The sequence below is a fragment of the Artemia sp. Qi Xiang Cuo genome, chromosome 18 (assembly GCF_049724085.1).
Source record: "Artemia sp. Qi Xiang Cuo chromosome 18, ASM4972408v1, whole genome shotgun sequence".
In the NCBI taxonomy this organism is placed as follows: domain Eukaryota; kingdom Metazoa; phylum Arthropoda; class Branchiopoda; order Anostraca; family Artemiidae; genus Artemia; species Artemia sp. Qi Xiang Cuo.
In genome coordinates this window covers 3,646,156-3,658,582 of record NC_142811.1, presented here as the reverse complement: position 1 = coordinate 3,658,582, position 12,427 = coordinate 3,646,156, and positions in this window count along the sequence as shown.

The window sequence follows — 12,427 nt, the reverse complement described above, 5'->3', positions numbered from 1 at the left end:
GGTTTTGATTTCATTCAGAAGTTCACCCCAGCTCAATGAGCTAAATGCTCTTTGTTTAATAAATTCTCGGAATAATTTATTTGTACGTGTTATAGTATTTTGTCAATAAAATTTAAGTTTCAGACAAGGCTGTCATTGGTCAGAAATTACTGATCACTCAAAAGTATTACACTGGAGAAATAAGTCATTAAAACAAAACCTACCACAGTATTGTCTTACATGTTATTTTTGGGTGTATGTCTTTTCATCAGGGCTATGGAGTCGGGATCGGGTTTAAGTAATTTTTTACTGAATGGAATCGGAGTTGGAGTTGATATATTGAAAACGTCTGGAGTCGGAGTCATGAGTTGGTTATAACTTATAAAATCTTAACTAAAGCTTCAAAACAGGGCTCTGGAAACGGAGTTTTAGTAATTTTTTGTCGAATAGAGTTGGATTCGGTATATTGAAAATGACTGGTGTCGGAGTTGGTTATAGCTTAAAACCGTGTTTTTTTTTGTGCAAACCCCAGTAAGCTATTCGAAAGATCCTTTTTTATTTCTTTTGCAGTGTTTTCAAATAAATTTTTTCGGCTTCTGAAATTCAAATGCTCATTTAGAATGAAATCCAATTCAAGTCTAAATATACAACAGACATTTTCTTTTTTTGGTTAAAAAGGTACTATAAACAACCGTATGCTATAAAGATCAGTTTGGCGGAAAAAATAATAAATAAAAAATAAAAGTAAAACAATTTATAAGTCACTAGGATTAGACACCCTGCATATGGGTCAGGTTTGGCCAAAACCCTGGTTTAAAACCCAAATGTATTTTTGACCTTTGAAGAATCATGGACACTGAAAATAAAACTTGATTTTTTGAAGTAGTTTAGAATAATTTAAAAATTTCGAAAAATGAGGAATTCAATTTTTAATGAAAAAGACCTCCCTATTCAGTTATGCAGTTTTGGTAGTAGCGGAACAAAAAAAAAACAACAAAAAACTAAAGCATATAGGACCAAACAGTTCGAGAAGGCTTAGCTTTCATTTGAAGGTGTGGTTATCTTTCGGAATCAACAGATTGGTTTAATTTTTTAAATTTTTAAATTGTTTAAATTTAAATTAAATTAAATTGTTTTAATTGTTTAAATTTTTTACGGAGGAAAGGGGCTGCCAAATGTTATTAGTTTCGTATATTTACTTTCACGGCTCATCTGGCAACCCTAAGGAAATTGTGTCTACCCTAAAAACCTCATAATTTTGAAAGATCCAAAATGAAAATCTTAGTTAATAGCGGTTTTGAGGTTATGAATAGACATAAGATGGGTCAAAGGGGCCTAAAATGCTTTTATTTTGTCTTTTTGGAAAATCATGAATATTTCATCAAGACTCATTCTACGATTTCTAGACTTAAGACGGGTCCAAGGGGTAAAAATGGCTAATTTTTGATGTCCTTGGTACTTCCAAATGTAGCTTTTTGAAATATGTTGACGGGTCTCATTTTTTTACAGTTATTATGAAAAACCCCGTGCAAGAAGTGATAAGTCACTTCTGATAACAAGTGGTAAGTCTTACAACCGGTTTCAAAATTATATTCTAAACGAGATTCTTTCTAATGCTGCAAACGATTTTACAGTCAGTATATGATTTATATAATGTAGAAATATGCGTTCTTTTGCCATTTGGCTAATCTTTTTGGAAAATGATGAATATTTCAAGAAGACTAATTCTGCGATTTTGGACTTGAGATGGGTCCAAGGGGTAAATTTTTGAGGTCCTTGGTACTTTCAAAATTGACTATTTGAAATATGTTGACGGGTCTCATTTTATTTACGGTTAATATGAAAAACCCCGTGCAAGAAGTGATAAGTCACTTCGGATAAGAAGTGGTAAGTCTTCAAACCGGTTTCAAAATTATATTCTAAACGAAATTCTTTCTAATGCTGCAAACGATTTTACAATTAGGATATGATTTATATAACGCAGAAATATGCATTTTTTTTTGCCATTTGGCTGATCTTTTTTGAAAATGATGAATATTTCAAGTAGACTCATTCTGCGATTTTTAGACTTGAGATGGGTCCAAGCGGTAAATTTTTGAGGTCCTTGGTACTTTCAAAATTGACCATTTGAAATATGTTCACGGGTCTCATTTTATTTACAGTTAATATGAAAAACCCCGTGCAAGAAGTGATAAGTCACTTCTGATAAGAATTAGTAAGTCTTAAAAGCGGTCTCAAAATTATATTCTAAACGAGATTCTTTCTAATGCTGCAAACGATTTTACAGTCAGTATATGATTTATATAACGCGGAAATATGCGTTTTTTTGTAATTTTGTTGATCTTTTTGGAAAATGATGATTATTTCAAGAAGACTCATTCTGTGATTTTTGGACTTGAGATGGGTCCAAGGGGTAAATTTTTCAGGTTCTTGGTACATTCAAAAGTAACCATTTGAAATATGTTGATGGGTCTCATTTTACTTACAGTTAATGTAAAAAACCCCGTGCAAGAAGTGATAAGTCACTTCTGATAAGAAGTAGTAAGTCTTAAAAGCGGTCTCAAAATTATATTTTAAACGAGATTCTTTCTAATGCTGCAAACGATTTTACAGTCAGTATATGATTTATATAACGCAGAAATATGCGTTTTTTTTTTGCAATTTTGTTAATCTTTTTGGAAAATGATGATTATTTCAAGATGACTCATTCTGCGATTTTTAGACTTAAGATGGGTCCAAGGGGTACATTTTTGACGTCCTTGGTACTTTCAAAAGTAACTATTTGAAATATGTTCCTGGGTCTCATTTTATTTACAGTTAATATGAAACACACCGTGCAAGAAGTGATAGGTCACTTTTGTTAAGAAGTGGTAAGTCTTAAAATTGGTTTCAAAATTATACTCTAAACGAGATTCTTTCTAATGCTGCAAACGATTCAGTATATGATTTATATAACGCAGAAATTTGCGTTTTTTTGCAATTTTGTTGATCTTTTTGGAAAATGATGATTATTTCAAAAAGACTCATTCTGCGATTTTTAGACTTCAAAATTATTATATATGTGTAGTATATATATGTATGTATATATGTAAGTGTATTATATTATATATATATATATATGTATTATATATAGTATTATATATATGGCAGATGTGCCAGATGGGTCCAAGGGGTACATTTTTGACGTCCTTGGTACTTTCAAAAGTAACCATTTGAGTACATTTTTGACGTCCTTGGTACTTTCAAAAGTAACCATTTGAAATATGTTGATGGGTCTTATTTCATTTATAGTTAACATGAAACACACCGTGCAAGAAGTGATAAGTCACTTCTGTTAAGAAGTGGTAAGTCTTAAAATCGGTTTCAAAATTATACTCTGAACGAGATTCTTTCTAATGCTGCAAACGATTTTAAAGTCAGTATATGATATATATAACGCAGAAATATGCGTTTCTTTTGCAATTCTGCTAATCTTTTTGGAAAATGATGATCATTTCAAGAAGACTCATTCTGCGATTTTTAGACTTGAGATAGGTCCAAGGGGTAAATTTTTAAGGTCTTTGGTACATTCAAAAGTAACCATTTGAAATATGTTGATGGGTCTTATTTTATTTACAGTTAATATGAAAAACACCGTGCAAGAAGTGATAAGTCACTTCTGTTAAGAAGTGGTAAGTGTTAAAATCGGTTTCAAAATTACATTCTAAACGAGATTCTTTGATCTCATATTCGAAACAAGAAATTAAATTGATCTCAAAAGCTGCAGGAGTCGAAATACTTCGCAATCGAAAAATGCTGAAGGGTTCCCGCGTCTTTGTTAATGAAGCGTTAACTAGGGAGAGGCTGGAGGTCTTCGAGCTTGCTCGCAACAGATTTGAAAATAAGAATGTGTGGACAATGAGAGGCATCATTTTTGTGAAAAATGATGCTCGCAAATTATACCAGGAAAAACAATAGCAGATGTGGCTTAGATCCTCAATCTGGCTTACGAACCTTCATTGTGAAAAATTGAATGTTGATTTAGTTTTCCTTTTTTTGTTTGGGATATGGATGGATTTTAGTCGTTTTTGGAGTCCCGTTTAAACTTAGATGCGTTACTGAATGATTCGACTGGGAGTGATAAAGATGTACAGTATGTCAGAAATGTACCGGATTGTGATTTTTCGGATGGCCCTTTAACTAATGAAGTTGAGCAACGTGAATTCCCGATAAGGGTATTACATGTTAATGCGCAAGGATTGCAGAGTGCGTATAGTGAACTTAAGTTTTATTTAAATTCTAGTCCTAAAGATATTGTAGCTGTATGTGAAACTTTTTTGTCGCAAAAGTCTCCAATGTCTATGCTGTCCCTTTCAGGTATGAAATCTGTTTCAAGGTGTAGGTCTGAGAGTGCGAAAGGTGGTCAATTAATTTATGTCTGACAGGATTAGTCTGTTAATCTACTTGATGATTTTCAGTTTGGGAAGAAGGTTTATGTGAGACTCTATTTATTGAATTAAGTCCCATTGGCTGCGAACCTTTTATTTTTGGATCAGTATATAGACCGCCATCAAGTAACCCCAAAGAGTTTTTTGAGATTTTTGAGCCCCTAGTTGTAAAACTTGGTGGATGTAAGAAACCAGTAATAATTTCAGGTGATTTAAATTTTGATTTGTTGAATTTAGATGTGGCTTTTCATAAAGAGTTTCTGAACATTATGCTATGTTCAGGCCTTTTTCCAAGTATTTCACTACCTACGAGAGTAACAAAGACTACTGCAACTTTGCTGGATAACATTTTCTTTTCTGTTGTTTCTTTTAAAGCGATAAAGTCTTCTGTTAGTATATGTGACATGTCTGATCATTTTCCAGTTAGTGTTGTTTTAGATGTAGCCCAAAGTTTATCTTAACCTGAATTTAAAAAACATAGAAATAAAAATTTTTACCGACAGAAAAAATTGACTGATTTTAAGCTTTTGCGTGAATTGATAGATAATAAAGACTGGACCCCCATTTTTGATTCAAATGATTTTAATGATTCTTTTTCGAAATTTATCCATGATATGATGCAACTCCGAGATCAAGCAGCATCGACAAGACTTTTGCGCGGAAAGTTTTCAAAAAAATGTGACCCGTGGATTACGGATGGTATTTTGACGTCATTAAAGATTAAAAGAAAAAAACATCGTCAGTATCTGGCTGCCCAATCTGATGTAATTTATGAGGATTATAGAACTTATAGAAATAAGCTGAATTCTATTATAAGACATGCTAAAAGAAAATATTTTTCCGATAAATTTTTACAGTATAAGTCAAATATGAAAAAGAAATGGCAGCTAATCAATGAAAAAATCCGTCCCAATCATCGTTCGAGAGTAGGATGCCTCGTCTGGATTTGCTTGCAGGTATAGGATTGGCAGCTTTCCAGGACAGATTACCAGACTGGTTATCAATTACACATTAGAATTACACTTCAGCTTCACGTGCACATTTTTTTTTTTTTTTTTTAAATCGAAAACTATAGATTGTCAAATTGCGTATTTAGGAATGTTTTTTTTTGGGAAAGCTGTCAATCACCCATGTGTTATCCAAAGTTCCATTTTTGAAGTCTGTGCTATCAAGAGCGGTTTCTGATTTGTTTTTGAGAATTGACGTTAGCCAACAATAGTTTTATATAAATGTGTTGTTTCATAGGATTTCCGAATGTGATTTTATTAAGGCGGAGAAAAAAAAGAAAAGGTTTTAGTGTTTGCGAATACTTCAATATGATGCCAAGATAAAATAGTTTAGAAATAAATAATTTAAAAAGAAATGGCTGAAAAGTGTTTTTGGGGAGATGGGATGATTGTGTACTGTATAATACACAAGTGATTTTTGGACAGTGTTGTCAATTTAAAATAGTTTAACGTTATACTATACGAAGAAGTTGATACTAAGAGGGGTGTAGATGACAAGAAAAGAATTGTAATAACGAATAGCTTTACATCTTCTTACCGAAGGATCTCTTACCGGATGAATTAGTTGAAAATAAAGTTTTAACAAGAAATTTCTGAAAAAGTGTGATCAGAAATTAAGAATTGTCTTGAGTGGGGAATTTTCCATAGAAGAGGTGAAGGGTATTTTTACATGAAAACAACTTCAACCGTGCCCAGCCCCCCGCGATCAGACATAATATTATAAAAAAAGTTTCTTCAACTTAAAGTAAGGACCAACATCAAAACTTAAAAACGGACAGAAAATAGAGGCTGTTTCCAAAAGATTTAGGATTCATGAACTTTAGTGTTGCCAGTCAAAAGCTATGAGTTTGAGAAAATTGCCTGATTATCGAAAAATGAAGAAACACTTTCTAAAAGTCGACAGGACTGGGATCGTCTTGAGGGGGGAATTTTCCATGGAAGAGGTGGAGGGTATTTTTACGTGAAAACATTTTCAACCGTGCCCAGCCCCCTGCGATCAGAAATTAAATTATAAAAAAAAGTTTCTTCAACTGAAAGTAAGGAGCAACATCAAAACTTAAAAACTGACAGAAAATAGAGGCTGTTTCCAAAAGATTTAGAATTCATTAACTTTAATGTTGCCAGTCAAAAGCTATGAGTTTGGGAAAATTGCCTGAGTATCAAAAAATAAAGAAACACCTTCCAAAAGTCGTCAGGAATGGGGTTGTCTTGAGGGAGTAATTTTCCATGGACGAGGTGGAGGGTATTTTTACGTGAAAATAACTTCAACCGTGCCCAGCCCCCGCGATCAGAAATTAAATTATAAAAAAAGTTTCTTCAACTGAAAGTAAGGAGCAACATCAAAACTTAAAAACGGACAGAAAATAGAGGCTGTTTCCAAAAGATTTAGGATTCATTAACTTTAGTGTTGCCAATCAAAAGCTATGAGTTTGAGAAAATTGCTTGCTTTTCGAAAAATAAAGAAACACCATTCAAAAGTTGACAGGAATGGGATTGTCTTGAGGGGGGGAATTTTCCATAGATGAGGTGAAGGGTATTTTTTACTTGAAAACAACTTCAACTATGCCCAGCCCCCCTCGATCAGAAATTAAATTATAAAAAAGTTTCTTCAACTTAAAGTAAGGACCAACATCAAAACTTAAAAACGGTCAGAAAATAGAGGTTGTTTCCAAAAGATTTAGGATTCATTAACTTTAGTGTTGCCAGTCAAAAGCTATGAGTTTGAAAAAATTGCCTGATTATCGAAAAATGAAGAAACACCCTCAAAAAGTCGACAGGACTGGGATTGTCTTGAGGGGGGAATTTTCCATGTACGAGGTGGAGGGTATTTTTACGTGAAAACAACTTCAACCGTGCCCAGCCCCCCGCGATTAGAAATTAAATTATAAAAAAAGTTTCTTCAACTGAAAGTAAGGAGCAACATAAAAACTAAAAAACAGACAGAAAATAGAGGCTGTTTCCAAAAGATTTAGGATTCATTAACTTTAGTGTTGCCAGCCAAAAGCTATGAGTTTGAGAAAATTGCCTGATTATCAAAAATGAAGAAACACCTTCCAAAAGTCGACAGGAATGGGATTGTCTTGAGGGAGTAATTTTCCATGGAAGAGGTGGAGGGTATTTTTACGTGAAAATAACTTCAACCGTGCCCAGCCCCCGCGATCAGAAATTAAATTATAAAAAAAGTTTCTTCAACTGAAAGTAAGGAGCAACATCGAAACTTAAAAACGGACAGAAAATAGAGGCTGTTTCCAAAAGATTTAGGATTCATTAACTTTAGTGTTGCCAGTCAAAAGCCATGAGTTTGACAAAATTGCCTGATTATCGAAAAATGAAGAAACACCTTCCAAAAGTCGACAGGAATGGGATAGTCTTGAGGGGGGGGGAATTTTCCATGGAAGAGGTGGAGGGTATTTTTACGTGAAAACAACTTTAACCGTGCCCAGCCCCCGTGATCAGAAATTAAATTATAAAAAAAAGTTTCTTCAACTTAAAGTAAGGACCAACATCAAAACTTAAAAACGGTCAGAAAATAGAGGTTGTTTCCAAAAGATTTAGGATTCATTAACTTTAGTGTTGCCAGTCAAAAGCTATGAGTTTGAAAAAATTGCCTGATTATCGAAAAATGAAGAAACACCTTCAAAAAGTCGACAGGAATGGGATTGTCTTGAGGGGGAATTTTCCATGGAAGAGGTGGAGGGTATTTTTACGTGAAAACAATTTCAACCGTGCCCAGCCCCCCGCGATCAGAAATTAAATTAAAAAAAAAGTTTCTTCAACTGAAAGTAAGGACCAACATAAAAACTTAAAAACAGACAGAAAATAGAGGCTGTTTCCAAAAGATTTAGGATTCTTTTACTTTAGTGTTGCCAGTCAAAAGCTAAGAGTTTGAGAAAATTGTCTGATTATCAAAAATGAAGAAACACCTTCCAAAAGTCGACAGGAATGGGATTGTCTTGAGGGAGTAATTTTCCATGGAAGAGGTGGAGGGTATTTTTACGTGAAAATAACTTCAACCGTGCCCAGCCCCCCCGATCAGAAATTAAATTATAAAAAAAGTTTCTTCAACTGAAAGTAAGGAGCAACATCAAAACTTAAAAACGGACAGAAAATAGAGGCTGTTTCCAAAAGATTTAGGATTCATTAACTTTAGTGTTGCCAATCAAAAGCTATGAGTTTGACAAAATTGCCTGATTAACGAAAAATGAAGAAACATCCTCAAACAGTCGACAGGACGGGAATTGTCTGGGGGGGGGGCGGGATTTTACATAGGCGAGGGGGAGGATATTGTTACATGAAAAAATATGCAAACGTGCCTCGCCCCCCGCGATCAGAAATTAAATTATAAAAAAAGTTTCTTCAACTGAAAGTAAGGAGCAACATCAAAACTTAAAAACGGACAGAAAATAGAGGCTGTTTCCAAAAGATTTAGGATGCATTAACTTTAGCGTTGCCAGTCAAAAGCTATGAGTTTGAGAAAATTGACTGATTATCGAAAAATTAAGAGACACCTTCCAAAAGTCGACAGGACTGGGATTGTCTTGAGGGGGGGGGGGGGGAATTGACCATTTAAGAGGTTGAGGGTATTTTTACGTTAAAACAACTTCAACAGTGCCCAGCCCCCCCCGATCAGAAATTAAATTATAAAAAAAGTTTCTTCAACTGAAAGTAAGGAGCAACATCAAAACTTAAAAACGAACAGAAAATAGAGGCTGTTTCCAAAATATTTAGAATTCATTAACTTTAGTGTTTCCAGTCAAAAGCTATGAGTTTGAGAAAATTGCCTCATTATCGAAAAATGAAGAAACACATTCCAAAAGTCGACAGGAATGGGATTGTCTTGAGGGGGGGGGGGAATTTTCCATGGAAGAGGTGGAGGGTATTTTTACGTGACAACAACTTCAATCGTGCCCAGCCCCCCGCGATCAGAAATTAAATTATAAAAAAAAGTTTCTTCAACTGAAAGTAAGGAGCAACATCAAAACTTAAAAACGGACAGAAAATAGAGGCTGTTTCCAAAAGATTTAGGATTCATTAACTTTAGTGTTGCCAGTCAAAAGCTATGAGTTTGAGAAAATTGTCTGATTATCGAAAATACTTTTTTTTTCAATAGCATGGAAAAGAACAACTATTGAACACAGAGACGACACACACATATCGACGACACACGCACAGAGACGACACACACACACACACACACAGAGATGACACACACACACAGATGACACACACACAGAGACGAAACACACATAGAGATGACACACGCACAGAGACGATACACACACAGAGACGACAAACACACAGAGACGACACACATAGCGACGACACATGCACAGAGACGACACACACACACAGAGACAACACACACACAGATATGAAACACACAAAGAGACAACACACACACAGAGATGACACACACAGACACGACAACACATAGAGAGACGACACCCACAAAGAGACGACAAACACACAGAGACAACACACACACAGATACGAAACACCCACAGAGACGACACATGCACAGAGACAACACACACACACAGATTCCACTCACACACAGAGAGGACAAACAAACAGAGACGACAGATACAAAGAGACAACACAGACACAGAGATGACACACACAGAGACGACAACACATATAGAGACGACACGTACACAGAGACAACACACACACAGATACTAAACACTCACAGAGACGACACATGCACAGAGACGACACACACACACAGAGTCCACACACACACAGAGACGACACACACACAGAGATGACAGACACAAACAGACGACTCACACACAGAGAGGACAAACACACATAAACGACACATGCACAGAGACGATACACACACACAGAGTCAACACACACACAGAGACGAGACACACACACAGAAATGACAAAACACACATAGAGACGACACACACAAAGAGACGTCACACACACAGATACGAAACACACATAGAGACGACACACACATAGAGACAACACACACATACAGAGACAACATCCACACAGAGACGACACACACACACACAGAGACGACACACACACACACAGACGACACACACACAGAGACGACACACACAAAGTGACGACTTACACATAGAGACGACACACAAACAGAGACGAAAAAAACACAGAAACGACACACACACACAGAGACGACACACACACAGAAACGACACACACACACAGAGACGACACACACACATAGAGACAACACAGACACAGAGACGACACACACACAGAGACGACAACACATAGAGAGACGACACGCACACAGAGACGACAAACACACAGAGACGACAACACATAGAGAGACGACACGCACACAGAGACGACAAACACACAGAGACAACACACACACACAGAGACGACACATCCATAGAGACAAAACATGCACAGAGACGACACACACACACAGAGTCCACTCACACACAGAGAGGACAAACACACAGAGACGACAGACACAAAGAGACGAATCACACACAGAGAGGACAAACACACAGAAACGACACAATGAGACGACACATTCACAGAGACGATACACACACAGAGATTAAACACACACAGAGAGACTAGACACACGCACATAAATTACAAACACACATAGATACGACACACACAAAGAGACGTCACACACACTCATATACAAAACACACATAGAGACAACATACGCAGAGAGACTACACATAAATACAGAAAACATTCACACAGAGACGACACACACACACAGACACGACACACACACAGAGACCACACACACACAGAGACGACACACTCAAAGTGACGTCTTTGAAAGAAAGTCACAGACAAACACACACACACACACACACACACACACACACACACACACACACACACACACACACACACACACACACACACACACACACACACACACACACACACACACACACACACACACACACACACACACACACACACACACACACACACACACACACACACACACACACACACACACACACACACACACACACACACACACACACACACACACACACACACACACACACACACACACACACACACACACACACACACACACACACACACACACACACACACACACACACACACACACACACACACACACACACACACACACACACACACACACACACACACACACACACACACACACACACACACACACACACACACACACACACACACACACACACACACACACACACACACACACACACACACACACACACACACACACACACACACACACACACACACACACACACACACACACACACACACACACACACACACACACACACACACACACACACACACACACACACACACACACACACACACACACACACACACACACACACACACACACACACACACACACACACACACACACACACACACACACACACACACACACACACACACACACACACACACACACACACACACACACACACACACACACACACACACACACACACACACACACACACACACACACACACACACACACACACACACACACACACACACACACACACACACACACACACACACACACACACACACACACACACACACACACACACACACACACACACACACACACACACACACACACACACACACACACACACACACACACACACACACACACACACACACACACACACACACACACACACACACACACACACACACACACACACACACACACACACACACACACACACACACACACACACACACACACACACACACACACACACACACACACACACACACACACACACACACACACACACACACACACACACACACACACACACACACACACACACACACACACACACACACACACACACACACACACACACACACACACACACACACACACACACACACACACACACACACACACACACACACACACACACACACACACACACACACACACACACACACACACACACACACACACACACACACACACACACACACACA